A 25,454-nucleotide genomic window follows, 5' to 3' on the forward strand; every position below is an offset into this window, starting at 1 on the left:
TCAAATATAGTATGGATATATGGCAAGGAGGGGGTGCTAATATTGATTTGTCAAAGCAGGATTCCCCCAAGGAAACGGTTCCATAACCTCCCAGAAAGCTCTGGCCAGTGTATGGGGCTATTGGGTGTAATGAGACGGCAATATGATCCAGAAATTGTGGGGGGAGGGACTTTTCTTCCAGCTGGACATTACAAGGCAGTGCCTATTGAAAACACAGTGAAGATTGAAAACAGTAGCCTGCACGTCGGAGAGACATCAAAATAATAATTGCAATTAACTGGTATTAATTGCCAGCAATGGTCTGAGAACTGAAATGTGTTTGATTGTTTAAACTATGCCAAAATCATAGTGGGAGCAACAGGTGTGCCTCTGAAGCAGGGATGGGGACCCTCAGACAAGGGGGCTGGATGGGGCCCTCTAGGGCTTTCTCTTTGGCTCACAGTGTGATGGCCTGGGACTCTGGCTCGGACTCGGAGCCAGAGGAGTCTCAGTCCACACTGAATCCTTTGCCTCAGGAGACAGCTGAACCTAGTCTGGGGCCTGATTCTGAAGAGCCCCAGCTGCACAGGTTCCCCTGCAATAAGCACCAGCTGGGCCGAGTCAGGGGCCTGAGACTGCCCTGGCTCCAGATGCAGGGATTACCTTGTTGCCTACAGCTGGGCCATCACTTACAGCTGCTCCACTTGGGAGCAGGGTCAGGGGAGGCTGAGGCGGCCCCCGGGTCTAGTAACCCACTGACGTCTCCCGAGCTGCAGAGACTAAGGTCTGAGAGAAGGAGAGACCTGAGTACTTGCAGGGTGAGTACTTGCCTTTGGGCGAGACAAGGAGGTAAGTCACCAGGGGTTCAGGACCGGCCGTTACCCGACAGAGATAAAAGGCTGCGGGAGCAACATTGCTATTTGCCAGTACCTGCCTGTGATCCTGTGCCTGACCTTGCTTGGTTTCCTGCCTTGTGTCTTGCCTTGGCCCTGTCGGACTGACTCCCTGTGGAACCCTTGAATTCGGGACCGGACCTGGACCGCGTTACATGGGTTACCCCAGGGCCCAGCACACACAGAACCCTCCTCCAGTTCAGACCCAATTCTGGCCCTGCTTCAAATCCCGAATTATTTTGGCAGGCTGGAATGTGTCTTTGAATTCTGATAAGGCCTCTTGCTTGTCTGGATGGAGTACAGAGAGGGCTGTGCATGCTCAGAGATCTGCACTGTTTGCCAATTTACTACTGAGCTAAGTCCAAGGTGTTGATATTAGCATATAAGGTCCATAGCAACTTGAGACCAGTTTACCTACGAGACTGCCTTACCCCCACATCTGCCCACTTGATGGCTATGATCAGCAGAATTAGCACTACGATGAATAATAATAATAATAATAATAATAATAATAATAAATTTATATCCCACCCATCTGGCTGGGTTCCCCCAGCAACTCTGGCTGGCTCCCAACATAATAATAATAATAATAATAATAATAATAATAATAATAATAATGTGATAAAAAAACCAAACATTAAAAACTGCCCTAAACAGGGCTGCCTTCAGATGTCTTCTAAAAGTCAAATGGTTGTTTATTTCCTTGACTTCTAATGGGAGGGAGTTCCACAGGGCGGGCACCACTACCAAGAATGCCTTCTGCCTGGTCCCCTGTAACCTCACTTCTCGCAGTGAGGGAACTGCCAGAAGGCCTTGAGATGGGCTTCAGTGAGGGGGGTGGAGACCTTTAAAGGTCAGCACCAACACTTTGAATTGTGCTCAGAAACGTACTGGCATCCAATGTAGGCCCTTGAGGACCGGTGTTATATGATCTTGGCAGCCACTCCCAGTCACCAGTCTAGCTGCCGCATTCTGGATTAGTTGTAATTTCCGGATCCCCTGCAAAGGTAGCCCCACGTAGAGTGCATAATACCCATTCCACATTTCTAAGAACTTGATCATTTAGTGTGGCAGCAGTTAAACTCTTCGGAACTCCCTGCCTACCGAGATGAAGCAGGCGCCTTCGCTGTACCTGCTAAAAACATCATTGTTTAGAAAGTTGAGATAATTTTAATCTGTTTTAGTATTTTAACTTCTGTATGTTTTAAAGTTGTGGTTTTCTCTCCATTTTATAGTTTTACCTTTTGGCGGAATCGTTTGAGGGTTTTTCTTTTTCTTTTTTACAATCAAGCACTGTATAAATTTTATGAAATAAACAAACAAAGGTGCTGCATGAAGAAAAACTTTATATTATTTGCCCTGAATTTTCCAACATTCAGCTTCATTGGATGTCCCTGAGTTCTGGTGTCAGGAGAGAGAGGGAAAAAAACTTTGAAGTCTGTAAAGTTTGTAACACCCAAAGGCAATAAAGGAAGACTTAGAACGGAGCCAAAGAAAACAAAGAAATGATTACTAAAGTATCTTAAGTCCCATCTCTTCCATTTTGCAAATAATCCCCTGAATTTCCCTCTGCTTGGGGAAGGAGGACCACAAAACTGATTCCTCCATCCTCCAAGAGCTCATTTATGAGTCTGTATCTCACTGTTTGCCTGAGAGTGGTGTGACATTCTTAGTGGGTAAGCAAAGGTGTATGATGGCCTTTTCCAATATACCATCCTTGCTTATGCTGCAGTGTCCGAATCAGCCCTCGATTATGACTCTCCGGACGTGTCCAAATTTTTAAACAGGGTAGCGTCTGACTGCCATCTTGCGCTGTCTAGATTTCAGGGGAAAGAGAAATGGCCAGCCTGCCTTCATTAGGCGGTGGCAATCGATGGGTTCCGTCGGACTAATTGAGATATGCAGCCTTTTGTTAACTGGGTCAGCCCTGGGTCAAGAGAACAGGTGGTTGAGCACACTTTCATAACTGCTGGCTTAATATTTGGCTCTGAAATGTCCCCAAAGTTGTAGGAGGGAGGGCTAGGATCATTACCCAAAGATTGCTTAGAGAGGTAGAATGGAGACTGATGGGGAAACAGCTAATTACAACCTAATCTTCCAATTTTGGAAAGCAATAAAATTCAAACAAGACTGGCAAACGTTCAGATATTTGATGAAGAAGCCATCGCCTCTGCCACACCGGTCAGCTGCTCCTCTATATAGGACCAATACCTTCATCACACTGTAGAAATATAGACTCTGTATGGTGCAGATCTGTCACTCTCAGACAGCAGAAAGGACTGCCCCTCGACTGCCGAGAGCTCACTCATTTCTCTGCCATTTTACAGGCTACTTGCCAGGTTGGCTGCTCATTTGCTACGTCCTTAACTTGAGTCCTTCTTGCGGGAGATCTGCAGCTCTGTACTATACATGTTCTATGCAGGTGGGAACAGGAATGCCCCATTCCTGGAACCCTGAGAAATTCTTGACAGTACTAAGCCAGATGGACCAATGGTATGTCTTGGTGAAAGGTGACTTCCTATGTTCCATATACATAAAGCAAACAGATCTACAAGTCTACAAAACAAGTGGCAGTGAAGGACGACGGATAAATAAGACATAGCCTGGTAGGCACTTTTGTTGGGGGACTGAGATTACAAGGCTTTAATCTACATTTACAGATATATATATATATATGTGTGTGTGTGCAAGCGCACATATATATACACATTGAACTTTTCTCTGTGGCATACTCCAGGAATTGACCCCAGATATCCCTTGGGGTTAATCTGTTGGGGGTTGCATGGTGGGCATATGAAGAACTAAAAATAGAGGTCTCTCTTTCTCTCCCTCCCCCCATTTCCCCCACCTTGCCACTTGCTTAAATTACACTTGTTATTGTTTAGTCGTTTAGTCGCATCTGACTCTTCGTGACCCCATGGACCAGAGCACGCCAGGCACTCCTGTCTTCCACTGCCTCCTGCAGTTTGGTCAAACTCATGCTGGTAGCTTTGAGAACACTGTCCAACCATCTCGTCCTCTGTCATCCTCTTCTCCTTGTGCCCTCCATCTTTCCCAACATCAGGGTCTTTTCCAGGGAGTCTTCTCTTCTCATGAGGTGGCCAAAGTCTTGGAGCCTCAGCTTCAGGATCTGTCCTTCCAGTGAGCACTCAGGGCTGATTTCCTTCAGAATGGAGAGGTTTGATCTTCTTGCAGTCCATGGGACTCTTAAGAGTCTCCTCCAGCACCATAATTCAAAAGCATCAGTTCTTCAGTGATCAGCCTTCTTTATGGTCCAGCTCTCACTTCTATACATCACTACTGGGAAAACCATAGCTTTAACTATACGGACCTTTGTCGGCAAAGTGATGTCTCTTCTCTGCTTTTTAAGATGCTGTCTAGGTTTGTCATTGCTTTTCTCCCAAGAAGCAGGCATCTTTTAATTTCATGGCTGCTGTCACCATCTGCAGTGATCATGGAACCCAAGGAAGTAAAATCTCTCACTGCCTCAATTTCTTCCCCTTCTACTTGCCAGGAGGTGATGGGTCCAGTGGCAATGATCTTAGTTTTTTTGGTGATGAGCTTCAGACCACATTTTGTGCTCTCCTCTTTCACCTTCATTAAAAGGTTCTTTAATTCCTCCTCACTTTCTGCCATCAGGGTTGTGTCATCTGAATATCTGAGGTTGTTGATATTTCTTCCGGCAATCTTAATTCCAGCTTGGGATTCATCCAGTCCAGGCTTTCACATGATGAAGTCTGCATATCCATATCCAGTTCTAACTGTAGCTTCTTGTCCCACATAGAGATTTCTCAGGAGGCAGATGAGGTGATCAGGCACTCCCATTTCTTTAAGAACTTGCCATAGTTTGCTGTGGTCAACACAGTCAAATGCTTTTGCGTAGTCAATGAAACAGAAGTAGATTTTTTTTCTGGAACTCTCTAGCTTTCTCCATAATCCAGCGCATGTTTGCCTTTTGGTCACTGGTTCCTCTCAGAGACACTTATAGTCCATGGGGTGCAATTTGCTCACCCTTGCATCATGCTCGTGGTTGGTCACTAAGGTTTTCTACCACAATCTCTCACCTCCTCTTCTTTCCTGCATTTTCTCAACTCCAAGACTGGATGGAGTATAAAGAAGTTCAGATTGTCAGGTCAACTGAGGCAAGGCTCCAGTCTTGGTCTTCTCGTTCGTGAACATTTGCTAGACAAAATGGATGCTTTTCTGAGTTGGCATTCCAAAATGGGATTACTTTTGATGCACAGTTTCCAACTTGTAAGGTGACACGTCCTTCATACAATTTTTTTCCGTTTCCCAAACTGGAGGACTCCGAGGTTGCTTTCAAGATATGCTCATACTGTCTTTCAAACTTCTCCCTGAACAACAAGGTCTAGGATCTTATACAACGGGGTTATCTCCTTCTGCTGACCTAAATGTTTTCCCACCTCAGTACCAAACAAATGTTGTTGCTAGATACTTCCTTGTTTTCCCTTTCTTCCGATAAGCTTGTTTCAGGATAAGGGAAAAGATACTGCTTTGTGCACAGATAGAAGCAAGAGGTAAAGGTGTTTGGGTGGGAGGGAAAGCAATGTGTGTTTTATTTTGCAACAGCGAGCAATTGCCCGTGCTGCTAACGGCAAACATAAATGGGAATGCAGGCTCTTTTGAATAATATCATTCTTTAACATTTTGATAAAGATCCTTAAAATGGAATCTCCATTTGCCTCGACAGCCGTTTAATTTGCTGTAATCATCTCTGATGGAACAGCAGAAGTGTGTGCAGTTACCCCAGGTACTGTTTAAGTGGTGACTGAATTACTCTTAGACGACTGTTAAATGGTACAAAAATAGACCATTTTGCGAGATGCTTCAGCTTTTCCGCTCTGAGCTTGCCACAAGATAACATCCTCTTTCCATTCCCATATAAACTGAATCTAGGTGAATTTGTGAGATGAAGATGTGGCTGAATGTGGAAGGAAATGGTCATTCAAAGAAACAAAATCAACCTTCCCTCCCCCCCCCCCCACAGAAAACAAATTAGCTTGAAAAACTGAAGCTACATTCACTAAGGCACTGAAGAAAGGTACTTTTTAAAAACTTACAAAAATAAGAATGGAAAATAGAGATGTCAAGACTTTGAGGATTCCCCCCCCCCACTCCATTGACTCTGATGTAAAAATTGGAGTTTGGCTTTTGCTGCCCAACTCCCCAATGGGACTCTGAGTCCCCTAAGTCTATGATCGGTCAGAGAAAAATGGATGGAGACTGGATCCAGTTGAAAGCAAGGCAGATCTTTCTTTGTCTGCTGCAACAGAGTTCCCTCCCTTCCTTTCCAAGGAGAGAGAGACCCTAAACAAAAATGTGTAGGAACATTTAAAGACTTTTGACATTGCCCAACCCCCTTAGCCAAAGACCATCCCCAAATCACCATACATACATCATAGGAGGCTGTCTACAGCAGAAATCCTGTCTGCCAGGATACCTGATATTGGTCGCTGATTGCATTACCTGGGTAGCCTGGCCATTCTTTTGTGATACTTTAGTTGCTGGATCTAGGTCACAGGCTCACCCTATTCATACACTAATATGCCCTTAAGACAAGATTTGTAAGTGAAAAGACAATGGGAATGCTTTCCCCATTTGCCTCCCTTACTGCAGAGGGATATTTGAGGTCATTGGGAGAGTCAAAATGGCTTCGGGATTGCTCTCCCATACTATTTCAGACATATGGTTTGTATATTTAGATATGTGTGCATTTATGAATATTTATTCTATATCTGAGACCTTAGAAATCTTATAACAACTCCCAGAAATGCCACCAAACTGAATAATAATAATAATAATAATAATAATAATAATATACTTTTGGTGTGGACACACAAACTAAAAGCAAAAAATGAATATTCCTCCTGCAATGAAAAATAAATAAAAATTCCTTAAATTATAATGCACAGTCCAAATTCTTCCATCCAGAGCCCCGAAACAGTATGTGCTGATTAAGCTCTGCATCATTGATGTTAAATGTCTAATGAAAAGAGCTTTGAAAGTGGTTTAACCCATATTAAATACCCCACTGGTGCCCCTGGAATTAAAAGAGAAGAAGAAAATTAATCCCATCCTTTGTTCCTTTAATACATTTTAATGAATTATGCTGCATCTTCCTAATGCATTTATGTCAGAGAGGGAAAATGCTAAATGATTTGCAACTTTCAACAACAGGGAGGAGGCAAGGAAGGAATATTGGCATTCAAGTGTGGAGTGATTCAAGTATTTTGGGACACAGAGCTTTTGCCCTCACACCAGCAAAAAATACTCAGGAGGTCAAACTTTGGGACAAAGGCAATATTTATTAAAATACAGGAACTTGAGGAACTGCTGATAAATTAGCTGAATCAAGAAAGTATGGGCAGGTGAGATTTTTTTTAATGGATAACTTTAATGAAACAAACAAATAACATGAAGGTCTGACGGGGGTTCTAAGTGCATTGGCTTGCATGGACTGAGGAACCTCCTAATGACTGGAAGATAATTATGGGTAAACATATTCAATTGATTTCCACTGAATAAGAAGAGGAGACTGAAAAGACATATGTTAGTCATCTTCAAATATCTCAAGGGCTGTCACATGGAAGATGGAGCAAGCTTGTTTTCTCCTGCTCTGGAGGGTAGGAATCGAACCAGTGGTTTCAAGTTACAAGAAAGGAGATTCCGACTCAACATCAGGAAGAACTTTCTGACGGTAAGCCCTAAATGGCCTCGGTCCAGTATACCTGAAGGAGCGTCTCCACCTCCATCGTTCTGCCCGGACACTGAGGTCCAGCACCGAGGGCCTTCTGGCGGTTCCCTCGCTACGAGAAGCCAAGTTACAGGGAACCAGGCAGAGGGCCTTCTCAGTAGTGGCACCCGCCCTGTGGAACGCCCTCCCACCAGATGTCAAAGAGAAAAATAACTACCAAACTTTTAGAAGGCAGCCCTGTTTAGGGAAGCTTTTAATGTTTAATAGGTTATTGCATTTTAGTGTTCTATTGGAAGCCACCCAGAGTAGCTGGGGAAACCAAGCCAGATGGGCGGGGTATAAATTATTATTATTATTATTATTATTATTATTATTATTATTATTATTATTAGACAATGGAACAGAAGGTGGTGGATTCTCCTTCACTGGAGGTTTTCCAATAGAGCTTGGATGGCCACCTGTCATGGATGCTTTAGTTGAGATTCTTGCATTGCAAGGGGGTGTAGATGACACTCAGGGTCCCTTCCAATTCCGCAATTCTATGATTCTATGAATTTGGTCAGGGTAACTCTTTAGACCCTCATGCTAAATGTGTAAAGACCTGAATATATTTGTCCACAGACCCTGAGTTCGGGCTTGGTTGTGCACCCTTGCTCTGTAATGCATTCATACAGAGTATGGTCATCTAACCACCTGAATAGAGATCGAAGGTAGATAGAGCCCTTGTGTTACAGGAAACAAAGAGCCTTGGCATTTTATTGTATTGTATTTAATTTATTTTGTAAACCACCCTGGGATCGTAACTGCTGAAGGGTAGTTTACTAATTGAACAATGGAGAAAATAAATGTTAAGCACTGGTGACAGAGTGAAAATACATGCATGTTGACATTCCAACATATATGCCCAAGAAATGAAGTTTCTGTGTGCTTTATATTTCGATCTTTATAGTAGGGATGTTGGAGAATTGAACCATAAATGGAAACAGAAGTGAAAATTTCCACAATCTGCTTGTTCAGTGAAGGTCAAGAACAGAAATCATGCGGGTGAATTGCAGTATCTTAGTTGTTGGTTTAGTCTGCAACCATTAGGCAAGTCGGTGTATTATTGTTATATATGTATTTTTGGCATCTCCCTTCTGCTGAAATGCACTGAAATTTATTCTGCAATTGATTCCTTTAGCTATGACCATAGCAAATAATGAGATGAACAGAGTTTTTAGAGGAAGCCAAATTGCAGCAGAACAAAACAGCAGCTGATTGTGATGAACGCAGGACAGGACATAAACTGCTGCCTCCTTGCATCTCTACTGTATAGACAGAGCAATGGGAATAATAAATCACAGCCTGCAGGCAACAAGCTATAAAAAAACTAGGAAGAGAGGAAGTGTTTTGTGGGGGGGGGGGAGAGAGAAGCTGAGAAGCAGCTGGGATTGAAAAAGTGAACATCACACAACAAAATCAAGGAACATTTATAAGCATAACTTTTTTACTATTTTGCCAGTGGAAAGTGCAGAGCAAATGGAAACCAGCAAAGAAACTCAGCGCCGTAGAAGTTTTACAATCGTTTCATTGTCTTTGTTCCTTGCCGTCATCATTTTATGATTCTACCTTTGTTTGGGGTCTCTCTCCTGCCCCTTTTTTTTCTATTTTCCTTGAAAAGGGGGGGGGGAGTTTAAAAAATATATATGAACTTACGAAAAAGCCAATTTCATGTGCTGTTAATTTAATTCCTAACATAAAACCTCACTTCTTCTGATGGAAAATGAAATTACCCTTTCTACATCCTTTTTATCTGTCAATTAAATTCTTTCCACCCACCCTAATCCCTCCTCACCCCCCAAAACCCACCTTCCCATGCACACATACGCAAATATTGGTAATATTTTCCAAACCTATGATAAAATGAAAACTCAAAGACGTAGCATTTTTGATTGTAAGTATTACAAGAAAACCTGCCCGCTTTTACGTAAAGAGGCTATAATAACATCCTCAAGGAGCTAGCTCACTTTGCACAAGGTTTGTGATAGCGGAAGAGGATAAGCAGTTTAGTGTTCCATCTTTCTGTGGCTTTCTGCTTGAATCTGCAACAACCTTGTATCTGAAACAAGCTAAGTCTGCCTTTTACTGATCACCTCTCCCAAACCCTCCTCTTCCATCATTTGCTGAGCTGCCATGATGTCACAGAATGTTTAAAAATGCACACATAAACACACAAATATGTGCACAAGTGCAAATACTAAAGCTTGCTGCTGATAAGGAAGGCTAAGCCATGCAATGATAGAAGTCAGCATTGCTGGAGAGAGTGAGATGGGAGGTCAGGATACCTGTGTGAAATGCATATCAATGTTCAGGACAGGAAGGGATGTGAGCTAATATTCAGACTGCTGGTGCATCCTGTTTCCCAGAGTCAGGGCTGTCTTAAGCATATGTGGTGCCGGGGTGCAAAGATCCGCCCAGTGCCCCCCCCCCAGGTTGCCCAGTCCCAGGCACACAGGTGGGCAGAGCCGGTCGCCCGCCTCAGCGTCTCGCTGACTCGGTCGCCCACGAACTTGCGGCATAGCAGAACCTGTTACGGTGCTCCAACCGACAGGCGGACTCTTCACCGGACTCAACTCTCAGGCCCCGGACTCTCGGCCTGGCGTCCCTGAGAGCCCAGCGCCTGGCTGCCCCACACCCCTCGTGCCTATGGCTAAGACAGCCCTGCTTAGAGTAGACAAGGAAGGGGCTGTGATTGTCATACTATGTCACTATAAACATTCAATGCCTTTTGAGTGGAAGAAATAAGAGACAGACTTTATTGTATTCAAGTTGCTCATCTATTGGAGGGAATGAAACAAGGACTGTATTTGATGTTGTTCCTGTTGTGTCAACAACTTTTGTTGCTATTGTTTCCACTTATGAGCTGCTTCCCATGAAACACGCTGAAGCAATTAACAATCAAAATGCCAGCAATAAAAACCACATATAAATCCAATTTCTAATCCAATTCAGGTGAAGGGGGTGGGGAGGACTTAATAGGCATGCTGTTGGAAGAAGAAAGTATTCAACTGCCACCAAAAAGGCACGGGTCTAATATGTAACAGCAAGGAGTTCCAAAGCTTAAGTGCTGCCATGCTAAAGGCTCGATTCCTACCTCATGCAGAGAGGACCTCCTGATAAAATGGCATTTGCAAGATACCTGCAGCCAGGTAAGGGAAGGAGAAACAGAAAGTTTTGGTACATAAAATCATAGAACCTCCCAAGGGTCATCTAGTCCAGTCCTCTAATGCAGGAATCACAGCTAAATAATTCCTGACATATGGCTATCCATTGTCTGCTTAAATATCTCCAATGAAGGAGGGTCCACCACCTTCCAAGGGAGTCCGTGTCAGCATTGCCCTTGAGCCAGTGTCACCAACTGGACTCATGCACTTCAACCCCAACTGGGCTAGGCGAGCTGGGTAGCACTTCCAGAGACCACCTTTTACTCAGGAACAGGTCAAAGTGCTGTGGACTCACAGCCTGGAGATGTGAGCACCGGATTCACTTCCACAATATAGTCGTCGCACAGCAGAGTATAGCAGAGTCTGGCAGTGTATAAACGACTCGGAGAGCAGCTCTGTAGAATATCTTCTTTTACTCTATAACTATAATACAAAACTATATACAGAGCTAAATAGGTCTAAGCATAAATGAATGCTGCACTGAGTGTCTGCAGCTGCTCTTAGCAGCAACCTTATCTCTACACACGATCTCTAACACTCAGTCTCTCTCTCTCTCTCCCCGACACACTGACTGACTGACTGACTTGGTGCTGGAGCTGAATAAGTAGAAAGCAGAACACTGCTCCTCCTCTCTGGAGAATCAGCAGACTCGTCAGGAGATTCTTGGATATGGGAGGGGTGAAATCTCCTCAGTCCGTTCCACTGTTGAACAACTCTTACTGTAAGAACTTCCTAATGCTTAGTCAGAATCTCCTTGCCTGTATTTGAAACCATTGGTTGAGGTCCTAATCTTTGGAGTAGCAGAAAACAAGCTTTCTCCATCGTCCATGTGACAACCCTTTAGATATTTGAAGATGGCGATTGTATCACCTCTCGGCCTTCTATTCTCCAAGCTAAACACACCCAACTCCTTCAAGGATTCCTCATGAGTCTTGGTTTCCAGACACTTATCATCTTGGCCGCTCTCCTCTACACTCACTCCAACTTGTCAATATCCTTCTTAAACCAGTTTGGTGTAATCTGCAACCCTTTGGCTGCGAACCCCACCCCCTTCGGCACCAACTCTCATAGTTCCCTCCACAGCGAAAAGAAGAGGAGGTTACTTCACAGACAGAGTGAAAGGGGAGAGGCACTTCTGAAAGTGCTCAGCAGGAAGGAATTTGTGCCCCTAACTTCAGGAAAATTGTATCTGTAGTCAGGTTGCCACACTGCATATTTTGCATTAAAGCCTTCCTTCCTTCCATGAGGGCTAGAGATTTACTTTTTAAAAAATAAAATAAATACAATAAAAGCTTGGACACTGGACCCTTTTGCAGGTGTACGCTCTTGTGCAACTGTTTTAGTTGCAGCATAGGGACATGGGTGGAGCTGTGGTCTAAACCACTGAGCCTCTTGGGCTTGCCAGTCAGAGGGTTGGTGGTTCAAATCCCCGCAATGGAGTGAGCTCCCATTGCTCTGTCCCAGCTCCTGCCAACCTAGCAGTTCGAAAGCATGCCAGTGCAAGTAGATAAATAGGTACTGCTGCGGCAGGAAGGAAAATGGTGTTTTCGTGCACTCTGGTTTCCATCACAGTGTCCCGTTGTGCCAGAAGCGGTTTAGTCCTGCTGGCCACATTCTCATTCAAACATTCAAACACCAGAAGCCATCTATACAGTAAGGCTTCTTTGACAAGCATAAACTCACAGCTGGTTCACATATTTTTGTATTTGGAGAAGAATATGACCTGGAAAACTGTCTGTGGAAAACCCCGGCTCTCTCAGCCTGAAAGCAAAATGAGCGCCGCAGCCCCACAGTCTCATTTGACTGGACTTAACCATCCAGGGGTCCTTTACCTTTTATATTACCTAGTTGCACCATGGATAATCCTCCCTTGCCTAAGCACTGCCATTACTGGAAGTGTACTTTCTTTTACAAACAGCTTTTGCATACCTGGGAGACATCAGAAGCCTATGTTCGCCATTGTTTGCCATTCCCAGATGACTAAACTAAATCACACTCTTTCATATGAGAAATCGGTTCTCTGCACCCTTCTATTTCCCCCCTCCGCTCTGCCTGTATTTTCTTTTTCTTTTTTCTTTGGGTAGCATAATCAGAATGCAAAATGCATTTGGAGAAATTAAACGAGAGGCAGGGGCGTGAATCATGGACTCGATTTGCATGTTTGGCCCTTTGGCTCATTAGGGAGTTCAGAGTTTTCCAAGAGGGAAAGTGTCGCATTTACATATTGTTACATAGGCATGCAAATGTTACCCAAAGACAATCATTTATGCAAGGTATTACTGGGCTCGTGGGCTGCCAAACAGTAAATCCAGCCTTTAAATAATATGTATTTTTGCAAACTTGGCATAATGTGAGTGTATCGGAGGATTGGCCACTGGGGCCATTTCTGGAGATGTCAGCGTTTCCATTATAAACTCATATATTCGGGGGGTGGGGAGGATGTCTATTGTAGGTCAGCCAAAAAATCCACCAGCTGAGACAAAAAGAAAAAAAAGGGGGGGAATCTCTTCAGGCTTTCCAATCATGCTCACAGTCCCACAGCAAATTTCTTTTGCAGATTTTTTTTTTTTTAAAGGCAGTTCACTGAGGCCATTTTGCAAAGGCAAACACAACAGCTATACAGCGGCAGTCGAACAATCCTTTATTGTAATTCGGAAAGGGAACTTTAAAAAAAAAAGCAGCTTTACTAAAGTTTAACCTCGAGGTCAGCCTGGGCTTGACCCAGAAATTACTAGGTGAATTTTTATGACCTGTGTTACAAGGGAGGTCACCCGAGATGTTGATAATGGTCCCTTTTGGCTTTCGAATCCATCAGTCTATGAAACTACCCAAATTGCACTGCCTAGCAATCTGACATAACACACACAAAATTGCTTGCCATTACAGTCCATAATGGGAAGTAGTAATGCCTTTGAGAATTAAAATAATACTCCCGGCTCCTGAATGCATGCCGCTTGCTGCTGCTGCTGCTACGTTATTTCAGTTTAGAAAAGTTTAAAGGCAAGCCCGATTTCTCCGAAATAGCTGAGGCAGTGGTTAATTTCTGAAAAGAGAAAGAGGGGCTGGGGTGCATTCTGTCCACTAATCCCTGAAGACTGCGAGCTTGCTGTGAACATATTAAGTGACTTGGCTTGAGGCGAAACTACAAACTGTATTCCTCAACATTTTTGTCAGCTCCCCCTCCCCTCCCCACAAACAAAGCTCTTCTCTGTCCCCAAACCCCACACTACTTTTTGCAAAAAAAAAGAAAATACAAATAAGTTTGCATATCTCATTTAAATTGCAGCGTGGGGCAAGTTAAATGTAGCATTTTGATGCTCACAATGCGATCCCCAATTGGCTGGGCTCCTTTTTCATTATTACTTTGCAACTAACCCTGGCAAGAGGGTAGAGGGGAGGACTGGGCAGTGGGTGGGGTGCCAGGCAGAAGAAGCAACAGCACCCTCCAAAAAAAGAGAGAGGGTGTCTAATAATAATAATAATAATAATAATTTATTTATATCCCGCCCTCCCCAGCCAAAGCTGGGCTCAGGGCGGCTAGCAACAATAAAATAATACAACATTCTAAAATCATTTCATTATAAAATTAATTCAGAATCAAATTGATGGCAACCATTGGGCTAGAGTTCTGTGAAGATTGCCAAAGGAGGGAGTCAGGCTGTGCCCTGGCCAAAGGATTGGTGGAACAGCTCTTCTTTTGCAGGCCCTGCGGAAAGATGTCAGGTCCCACGGGGCCCTAGTCTCTTGGGACAGAGTGTTCCACCAGATCAGAGCCACAGCCGAAAAAGCCCTGGCTCTGGTTGAGGCCAGCCTAACCTCCCTGTGGCCTGGGACCTTCAAGATGTTTTTGTTTGAAGATCGTAAGTTCCTCTGTGGGACATACCAGGAGAGGCGGTCCCGTAGGTACGATTATGTGATTATTGAGTAATTGTTTGCATTTCCCATTAATTAATGGTACCAAAAGCAGTTCCAGAAGACAATACAGGTGCAATTGTAGAACTGCCAGATCAAATATATATACACTTCTATTTTACCACTGAGGTTTCAGCAGCTGCAATTCGTTTAATAGTTTATATGACCGTGAAACATACCAATAGGTCAGTTAACAATATTCAATCCTAGTAACATTAATTAGTGCTTTGCTGAACATTTATCCTCTATTCTTACCTACCCCTAACCATTCTTAATCAAATAATGAGAAAAGAATTTCCCCCCTAACTAATTATGATGATGATGCTATTATTGAGGGCAGGGGAGACAAAACACGTAGGACTAGGAAGGTCTCCCTGTCTGAAACCTTGGAGATCTGCTGACTGGCAACTAGAAAGCAACTTTCTATGTTCCACATCACCTTCATTCTTCAACCTCATGGACCTTCTACATGGGCAGTGTGAGATGCTGTATTTATGGAGCAATCCCAAGTGTAGGAAACTGATGGAACCTACTTAAGATCCATTGCAAGTCCTCCTGCTCATTTCAGCCCCTACCACTCCCCCAGAATACTTGTTTTTCAGGGCTTACACCAATGTAAAATCTTCTGGTTTCAGCTGAGCCCTGGGCATCAGCCGAACCCTGACTGAGCCAGGTTAAGAGATTTATGCCGGTGTATCTCCTGCTGAGCTGCAATGTGGGGCATGTAGCTTTCCTAACTCTCTCAACCTGGTGGGTATTGGTTTTGGTTTATCCACAAAGACTCGTGGCACCCTAATTGGAATTCAAGACAGACAGGACATGAGATACCAAAATACTGGAGTGCTATAGGGAATTAATTAGTCTTACTGCAGCCAGATGATTATCAGCTTCTGGTGATGCAGAGGCAGACTTTTCCACTGATGACACTGAAATACGAGAGACCCCCATCTATATTGGCATTCTGTTGGTTTATAAAGGCTTTCCCTTGATCTGAGTCTCCAGTTTTAAATGATTAACAGTTTTATTGCATATTTCAATTATGGATGTTAATATTTTAACATTTTGATGGGATTGTTTTACTATTTTTAATTATTCATTATATTTTAAAGTTTGCCTAACTGGTTTTTATACCTCTCCCTCCCCAAAAATGCTTAAAAACCTTTTTGGCATGTAGTGGTGTTTAAATTAATAAATAGCAATAATCTGTAATGCAAAAACGGCCAAATATTTATTTATTTATTGCAATTTCACAATAACAAAAGCTCATATGAAATGGAATGATGAACCTTCATTTTTTTTTAAAAAAAAGTCTATATAAGCCACAGCACACCCAACATTGAACCCTGTTAAAAAATGGCACAGCCCTATTCTTAGCATTTGTTCATCTTTTTTGTGTGTGTGAACACCTCTGACCAAGGTGTTTAGTATGCAATTGAAGCTGCACCATGTTGAGAAATCCATTGTTTCTTCAAATGCCTCCTGTGATACAATGGATTGCAAACTCTTTGAAGAAATGGTGCCATCCACCTCATTGATGATCCATGGATTTAGAGCTTCTGAAAACACAATGGCAGTGTATTTCAATTTTGAGGGGATTATGGGTCAGTTGTATGTGTTTGAACCACACTTTGCAATCCATGGCTGGTGTTCTTTCAAGATTTGTCAAAAAGCAATAAAGATTGATGTACTTTGACATACCTCAAATGGGGAGCTGAGAATCTGCATATCAAAAAAGTCTGTCTGGACAAGGGGGAAAGTAAGATAAAAGATGCTGTAAAACACACACACACACACACACACACACACACACACACACAATTATCCATACTTGGGATCTAGGCAACACTTCCAGGTTTGCACTTATTAGGATTGTGAAGCAGAGGGGGAGAACATCCTTCAACTTGAGGGCCACATTGTCTTCTGAAGGCCATAGTCCAGTAGTTGGTGGGGCTAGAGGCAAAAGTGCCCAAAACATCAAAATGAAATTTTATCACTGTATAGTAGACTGGTTTCTATGCACACTCTTCAATCCTTCATTCAGAGAAGCAAAAGGCACTAGAGTTCAAGGGGACTTTTCAATCATGCAAAAAAATACTCAAGTGCCCTGTGGAGGGCTCCAAGGGCCAACTAGAGAAGCCTGGAGGGCCACATTGGGCACCCAGTCCTCAGGTGATAACATAATACTGAGAGATTAAAATAGCCTGAGGTTCCCCATCCCCAAAATAAGAGTTTAAGCCAGTGTGGTGTAGTGGTTAGAGTGTTGGGCTAGGACCTGGGAGACCAGGGTTCAAATCCCCAGCTGGGTTCACTCCCTGCTCCACCACCCAAATTCAAGAACATAAGAAGTGTGGGAATGTTCAGGGATGCAGGAGAGGATATATTGTTTGGTTATAGCCTTTCCAACTTGTGTTAACAAGCTCACAATTTAGCAGAGTAACATTCGCCTTTATAAACTTGCAGCGGATGCATTTGCTCAGGCTTGCTAAAGCCTCTATAATAACTGCTCTGGTATTTCCCCCTTATTCCCTCATAAAAGATAAGACACGACACAGTCTTCTATAAAAGTATAGAAAGAGTTTACTCACATTATGTTCACAATCAGATCCCAGAAGGCAGACTTAGCTTAGAAAAGTTACAAACATCTGGAAACTATCTCATAAGGAGACAGTCCCTTTGTCCTCTCTTGGCTGGAAGACAAGAGAGCATCTTTGGCTAAGCAGATGTTGCTTCTCCGATGCATGTAGTCAGAGAAAGAGAGATGGCTGCCCTGCCCTGTGCTTTTGTGATTACCTGCACAGGTGAGGCCACACCCACCTCTAGTCACATGCAGAGGAAGTGTGTCCAAGCCCAGAAGGAAACAGGAAGTTTACCTGCTGGCTGGACAAACATTCCTCCCCATGTGTAAACATGTTCCCTCTAGGAATGTTGTACTTGACTGCTCTTGTGTTTCACTTCCCACAAGAAGTACACTGAAGCTGGATCACAGTGGCCAATCAGATGCCCCAGTGGGTATAGACAATGCTTGTAGAAGATAGCTATGTTCTGCCTACTCTGCTGGAACCAATATACCTCTGAATGCCAGTTTCTGTGAATGACCAGTGGAGAGAGTGCTGTTGAACCCACGTCCTGTTTCTGTCATCTCACATCCTCCAATGGGAAACACAAAAGCACAACCTGAGTTGAACAGTGCCCTCTCCACTTGTCTTTCCAAACTACTGGCATTCAGAGGCATACTGCCTCCAACAGAGGAGGTAGGACATAGACAATGGTTGCAGAACATAGCTATCTTCAAATATATTTCTTCAGCTGTAATTCCTGCACTGTGGTGGGTTGGACTAGGTAATCCTTGAGTTCACTTCCAACTCTATAATCCTATGATTCTGTGATCATCATGATCTGTGGTTCATGCCTCTGCTTGTCTGTATGGGAGAGCTGAGAATGCCACATAAAATAAACCATTCATTAAGAAGCAAGCACGACAGCCCTTAAATCATGCCTTTATGCCATTTTAACTGTTTTTAACTAGCACAAAATGGTTTGTTGGAATTATGCAAGTATAGATCATTTTAATTTGAATCGTTGTAGAATCATAAAAAGACTCAGTTCTTTCATTTCCCTGCCTTCAAGTCAGCTATTTTGATTAAAAAATAATAAACCGTAGGAGGCCATGGGGTCCTTGCAGGTTCTTCGAGCTATCACGGATCCCTGATCTTTGGTGCTAATTCTGCTCATTAATATTAATAAAAAAAACCTGATAAGCCATCTCAGAGCACAGTGCCAGAAAAAAGGGAGGGGGGGGTTCATGCAATTAATTCCTTGTAGTATTTTTAAATGCTTATGGTGCACTATGAAAAGTGATGCCTCCAGAGTCTAAATATCAGTTAATCAATAGTATATTTGCTGAAAAAGACCTTCTTTTCCCCATCACCCATTTTTTAAAAAGCTACATTAAAATCAATTACATGCTATTTGGGTTTAATTTTTATTTTAATTTAAAGGCAAAACAAAGGGTTTGCATGTGCCTTACACTTTTCTTGCCAGCTTCTGGGTTTTTAATATTCTGCTTGCTATCTCTGAGAAATACACGAGCTCCAATGTCTGCAGCTGGGTCAACAATGGGAGACATGTTGTCGGTCCATAATCTGGAAGTAGGCATGGAATGGTATGTCAATTTTGCCCCCCCCCCCATTTCTTATTTTCCCCACAGTCTTACATTCCAGTCCCCACATTTCTGCAGTGATTTTTTTAAAACCAGCATTTTAGTTTGAATATGTCTCAATTAACACATTTTTGCAAGCAGTTTTCCCTGTTGCAATGCATTTTGTATGCAATTATTACTAATACATTCATTTTTATGCATACTTTCCCCCAATATAGGTATGTGTTTTTGTAAACATAGGCTGAATAGAGAACCACATAACAAAATTCATATAGGTGTTGATTTCAAAGGTGTTGTGGTTCTATTTTTTCAGAAAGCTATTTTGTCATGCACCTCTTACTGTCAGAAAGATCTTCCTAATGTTCAGTCAGAATCTCCTTTCATTTTGGTCAAGCCATCTCCTTTAAATATGCTTTCAATGTAAGATGTGTTTGTTACAGGTTTCCTTAGTGTTACAGGTTTCCTTAGCATTACAGCATTACAGGTTTCCTTAGTGTAAACAATACTCATTTAGATTTGCCAGTGGTCCATAGGTGCCAACTCCTAGGGGCCAAGGTCCCTTCACCCACACCCCAATAAAATGTTTGAGGGGGTGCCCCACCTCCAAAGATGATGGGTGTTGCCATTCAGATGTTGTGTGCTGTGTCATGTGATTGATTATCCCCCAATATTTTATTCAAGTTCTGCAATGTTCTGACTTGGTATAAGGCATTTCCCCATGTTCCTGACATCATTACAGTGGTACATCAGGTTACATACGCTTCAGGTTACATACGCTTCAGGTTACAGACTCCACTAACCCAGAAATACTACCTCAGGTTAAGAACTTTGCTTCAGGATGAGAACAGAAATTGTCCTCCGGCGGTGCAGCGGCAGCTGGAGGCCCCATTAGCTAAAGTGGTGTTTCAGGTTAAGAACAGTTTCAGGTTAAGAACAGACCTCCGGAACAAATTAAGTACTTAACCTGAGGTACCACTGTATTTAAAAGGATGAGAATGGGGAATCTGGTCATCTAGTCCAACTCTTTGTAATGCAGGAATCTCAACTAAAGCATCCATAAGGATGCCCACACAGCCTCTGCTTAAAAGCCTCCAAGGAAGAAGTCCACCATCTCCTGAGCAAGTCCATTCCACTGTCAAACAGCTCTTACCATCAGAAAGTTCTTCTGAATGTTTAGTTGGAATCTCCTTTCCTGTTACTTTGTTTGTTGTCCTACCTTTGGAGCGGGAGAAGAAAAGCTCCCATAGGAAAGTCTTTTAGCTACTTGAAGATGACTATCATATCTCCTCTCCTTTTTTCCATGCTAAACATATCCAACTCCCTTCACCATTCCTCATAAGGCCTGGTTTTCAGACCTTTGATCATCTTGGTCAGTCTCCCCTGCTCATGTTCCATCTTCTCAATATGCTTCTTAAATTGTGGTGCCCAGAACTAGATACAGTACTCCAGGTGTAGCCTGACCAAGGCAGGATATAGTGGTACTATTATTTCCCTTGATCTGGACACTAGACATCTGTTGATGCAGCCTAGAATAGCATCTTCTTTCTCTGTCTTCTCATGGTCTCAGTGGAGCAAGTTTGGAAGCTCAGCACCAAATACTCTTGAAATTGGTGCCATTATTATTATTAATAATAATTATTAAATTTGTATATTTTCTCAGGGTGGTTCACTCATGCTGCTATTACAAGAAGTCAGAGCACACCACTGAGCCATTTTGAAGTTCTACAACTCCTTATCTACGAAAACCACATCATCCTATTGCGACTGCATTTTGGGCCAGGTCCACATGACATGCTCTATGGCTCTTTCAGCCAATACGTTTCTCAAAATTGGTTGCAGAGTGAGGAGCTTGAACATTCTGAACGGATGCTTGAATCTCCTTCTCGAGGTCACCCGAGGCCACTTCATTCTTCAACCCTTCACAATTTATATTTATTTGAAAAACTGAGCTCCGTGGCAGTCTTTTCTAATAGCAACATAATGGTATTGGAGTTGGATTTTAATGGCACATCACTGCAGTTGAGGGCACAAAGGTATCAATTGTGGGATGAGGCAGTGGTGAGATGGCAATATTGAGGTCATATTTTTCCTAGTGCCTGAACAACTGGTGCAGCAGAGGTGCAGGCAGAAAGTTATGATACTTTTGGCTGAAGGTTATGAGACCATTTTTCAACCATCTCCTATCTGCTCCAAATAAAGACAAAAGTAGACAATCTCACCCCCAAGCTCCCATGATCTCAAAATGTTAGAGATTTTCAGATATGAGGGTGTTCACTTGTTTTAGCAGATATAAGACTTCTTCAAAAATTGAGATTCACTGGCTAGAGACAAGGTGGGAATCGGCAGTGGTCTTTACTGGTAATCCAGCAAATTTCAAAGTCCCATTTTGTAATATCTGCTGGGGAAGCAGATTGATGCATTGAGTTGTAGCTGTTGCTGACCCGAGGTCAGCTAGCTACAGACTGGGTGACTAAAGTCAATAACAACATTACAGCCTTTAATCTGTAGTCTGCTCTCTGACCTGTTTTTAAAACTTAACATTCTATTTTTCCTATGAAGCATTATAACAAATATCACATGCATTATCTAGTTGTCATCCTTAACAGCAACCATGTATGTTAAGCCATTGGGTTGAATTTGGGCTCATAGCACAATGCTAACCATATCTACTATTGAATGCAGTGGGCCTTACTCTCAGGTAAGAGGGTTAGGATTGAAGTCTTACTCATGCGTAGGCATGGATATCTCTGGTCAATTTCACATGCTTTTTTTTTTTAACCATTGTATAATTTGCTGCATTTAAATGCATACTTAGTTGGGTGTTCCCCCACAAAATGCATAAATATGTATTTTATCTCAATAAACACATTTCTAATATTGTAAAATATATGTTTGGTAATACGTTTTTGTACCTTTTTTAGGGCCAAGATGTTGTATTTTTATGTTGTGAACTACCTTGTGATCCTCAAATGAAGGGCAGTATCAAATTATTATTATTATTGGCCTTCCCCACCCAATTTCCATTCCAGTCAGTGTGTGTGACAGACCTGCAGTTTTCAAAATGGCCCTGCTTTTCTGTTTAGACCAGGCTTCCTCAACCTTGACCCTCCAGATGTTTTTGGCCTACAATTCCCATGATCCCTGGCTAGCAGGACCAGTGGTCAGGGATGATGGGAATTGTAGTCTCAAAACATATGGAGGGCCGAGGTTGAGGAAGCCTGGTTTAGACTCACTGGGCAGCAGGTGTGCTGAGGATTGCATCCTGTCTGGAACCAATCAATTACAGTCATACCTTGGTTTTTGAACAGCATACCGGTAGTTCTTGAATGTTTTGGCTCCCAAACGCTGCAGACCCGGAAGTGACTGTTCCAGTTTGTGAACTGTTTTTGGAAGCCGAACGTCCGGTGAGGCTTCTGTGGCTTCTGATTGGCTGCAGGAGCTTCCTGCAGGCAATCAGAAGCCGTGCTTTGGTTTCCGAACAATTTGGAAGTCGACTTCTGGAATGGATTCCGTTCGACTTCCAAGGTACGGCTGTATTTTTCTCCTCTTATTACAGATAGGGACTTAAGTTCCGAATGACTTGCCCAAATCCAGCAAGTAAACTCATGACAGAGGCATGGATCTTTTTTAAAAAATAATAATGATATTTATTAACATTTTAAAGACTACAAAAGAAAGAAAAAGAATTAAACAAAACAAAACAATACAATACAAAAACAAAAACACCACACAACACCAACCCCAAAACATTAAATTAACAAAACCAAACAAACACAATTTAAAACACATCTAATAAGTTCAGTATCTTAACTTTCATTTACTTGTTTAAACGACCTCCTCACACCTCCCTTTTTGTATTCCACTTTAATTAACTGTTTCAGCAATTCCTTTCCACCTTCCTCTGTTTTCTGTCCTGTAATTTATCTTAACATATTCTAACCTTATTTTCCCCTTTAATATATAATTGTCTTAACATATTTTAACCTTATTTTCCCTTTAATACTCTAATAATCTATTTGTACTTAATTCCTTGTAACATTTCTACTAAAGCCATATAGCTCCTTTCCAACATTTTTCTAACACTCATTAATTTTACAATATTTTTATAAATAGTCTTTAAACTTTTTCCAATCTTCTTCCACCGACTCTTCTCCCTGGTCCCGGATTCTGCCAGTCAAATCCGCCAATTCCCTATAGTCCATCAACCTGGTGATCTTCTGTCCGATGCTCTTAACTCTTTTCCAAGTCTCTTCTGCGAGTCTTCTTCATATTTATACATGGACTTTACTTTGTCTTCCACTGATCTTATTTTCATTTTCCTTCCTTTGAGGCTAAAGAGTAGATCTCGGGGAAACTCCCACCTAAAGATAATTTTATTCCTTCTCGACGGGGCAACCAAATCTCCGTAGTTAAATCTAAGATCCAAAGGGTCTTTCAGAAGGTCTTTCAAAATTTCCATTCTTAACTGTTGTTCTTCTAAGTTCCTCTGGTAGTTCCAACAGTCTCTTGTTTTGTTCTTCTCTTTTTTCCCTCCTCTTCCAAGTCCGAAGGCCGTCCCAGTTTTAATCTCTTCTTGACCCAAGTCCCGGTCCCAAAAGTCATCAAATTCCTGTGTGAGGAAATCTATCAAACTTTCCTTCTCCAGTTCAGGTAGGGCTCTGATCCTCGGAATCTGATTTTCTTTAAATTCAATCATAGAACGCATCAACTAATAGTCATCAAATTGCATCTGTAAGGCTGGGACTCTCTCTCTCTCCAATTGTGTTACTTTAGGTTCAACGGCAATAACTTTCTCCCTAGCCTTCTCCGCAGTTTGCCATGTCAAAGTAGATTCCTGTGTCAGTTTCTGAATAGTTTCTATATTGGTGTTCACTTTTTGTCCCAAATTGTCGATTTTAGTAGTTACCACATCCACCTTTTTGTGAAGCTGTTCCAGTGAGTCACTTATCTTACATAATACAACCACTAAGGCCTCTTCTGTCAACATTCTTAACTGATTCAAGGTCCCCAGAATCTCACAGGTTTTATCTTGCAGCTGGAAATTCCCCCAGCTCAACTTTTCAAAAGCTTCCTCTAGAGGGAGACAGTTCCTCTAGAGGGAAACAGTTTCTAATTGTGTTAGTCCTTTTAAACTCAATTCAAACAATAAAGTTAGTTTCAATTTTCTGTTACTTTTACTCCTTTTTAAACGCAGACGGAGACAATGGAAACAATGTATTCCTCTTATTTAACTAACTGTCAGTGAACGTTCTAATCACGGTCAGTCCTATTGGCAGCCCGTTTCCAGGATCGGAGCGGTGGTATATTAACTCTGTTCGCTCTCTCCTGCAGGTATACTCAGTCGAAAACTTTCCCCCCTCTTCTCCTGCCACCAAGGAGGCATGGATCTTAGGCTGCATCTGCACTATACATGTAAAGTAGTATCATAGTGCTTTAAACATTCATGGCACTCCTGGGAATGGCAGTTTTTTAAGGAGGCTAGGAGTTGTTAGGAGACCCCTATTCTCTGCCCAGGGCTACAATTCCCTGAGCGGTTTAACAATCAATCCTTCTTCCCAAGGGAACCTTGGGAACTGTAATCAGGTAAGGTACTGCTGAGTGTTTCATTCAGAGCAAATAGTTTGAAGCAAAGTTGCTTTTTTAAGCATTCACTGTAATCTTAGGGAAATTGTTATCATGGTGACAATAACTTCTTCTTCATTGCCTGGAATACCATGCTTAATTCTGTAAAGAGCGATGGGATCATGCATTTAATAAAATCCTGCTTTGTAGTCCAGAAGCAAACGGTCAATATCATGTAAACATCCCAAGTGTTTCAGCTTAAAGTGGGGACACTGTGTTTCTGAGAGATCCATTGATCTGCAATGGCAGAGTCCATATTTTGTTGTGAAAAGGAATCTTTCAAATAAAGCTATTCAAGTGTTTGAAGATGCAGTCTCTTTGATGTTTCAAAGCCTCAATTATGTAGGTACCACACAGCTGTGTAGTGTTGCCTTCAATGTCATATTATTATCTTTTTTAAAGAAATGTTAACTCGAGTGGCAAAGATGTCATGTTTTGTTCAAAGTCTTTGTGTTACTGAAATTAAGAGAAAGGCTTCCAATCCCTGGAATCCTAAGGCTCTGTCCCCCCATCTGTGCAGCTGGACTTCATCAGAATCTCGTGAAAAGCTTGATTGTAATTCCAGAGCATCTTCAATAGCACAGCACAAGGAGACTCCATGGATGGAAGGTACATTTCTACTAGGATGGCCAAATATCCATTTTGATTTAAATGATGTAGTAGTATGCATAAAGGTAAAGGGACCCCTGACCATTAGGTCCAGTCGTGGCCGACTCTGGGGTTGTGGCACTCATCTCGCTTCATTGGCTGAGGGAGCCGGTGTATAGCTTCCGGGTCATGTGGCCAGCATGACTAAGCTGCTTCTGGCGAACCAGAACATCGCACGGAAATGCCGTTTACCTTCCCGCCAGAGCGGTACCTATTTATCTACTTGCACTTTGACATGCTTTCGAACTGCTAGGTTGGCAGGAGCAGGGACCGAGCAATGGGAGCTCATCCCGTCACGGGGATTCGAAACACCAACCTTCTGA

The sequence above is a fragment of the Podarcis erhardii genome, assembly GCF_964252035.2.
Source record: "Podarcis erhardii genome assembly, chromosome: 11".
Classification (NCBI taxonomy): Eukaryota; Metazoa; Chordata; class Lepidosauria; order Squamata; family Lacertidae; genus Podarcis; species Podarcis erhardii.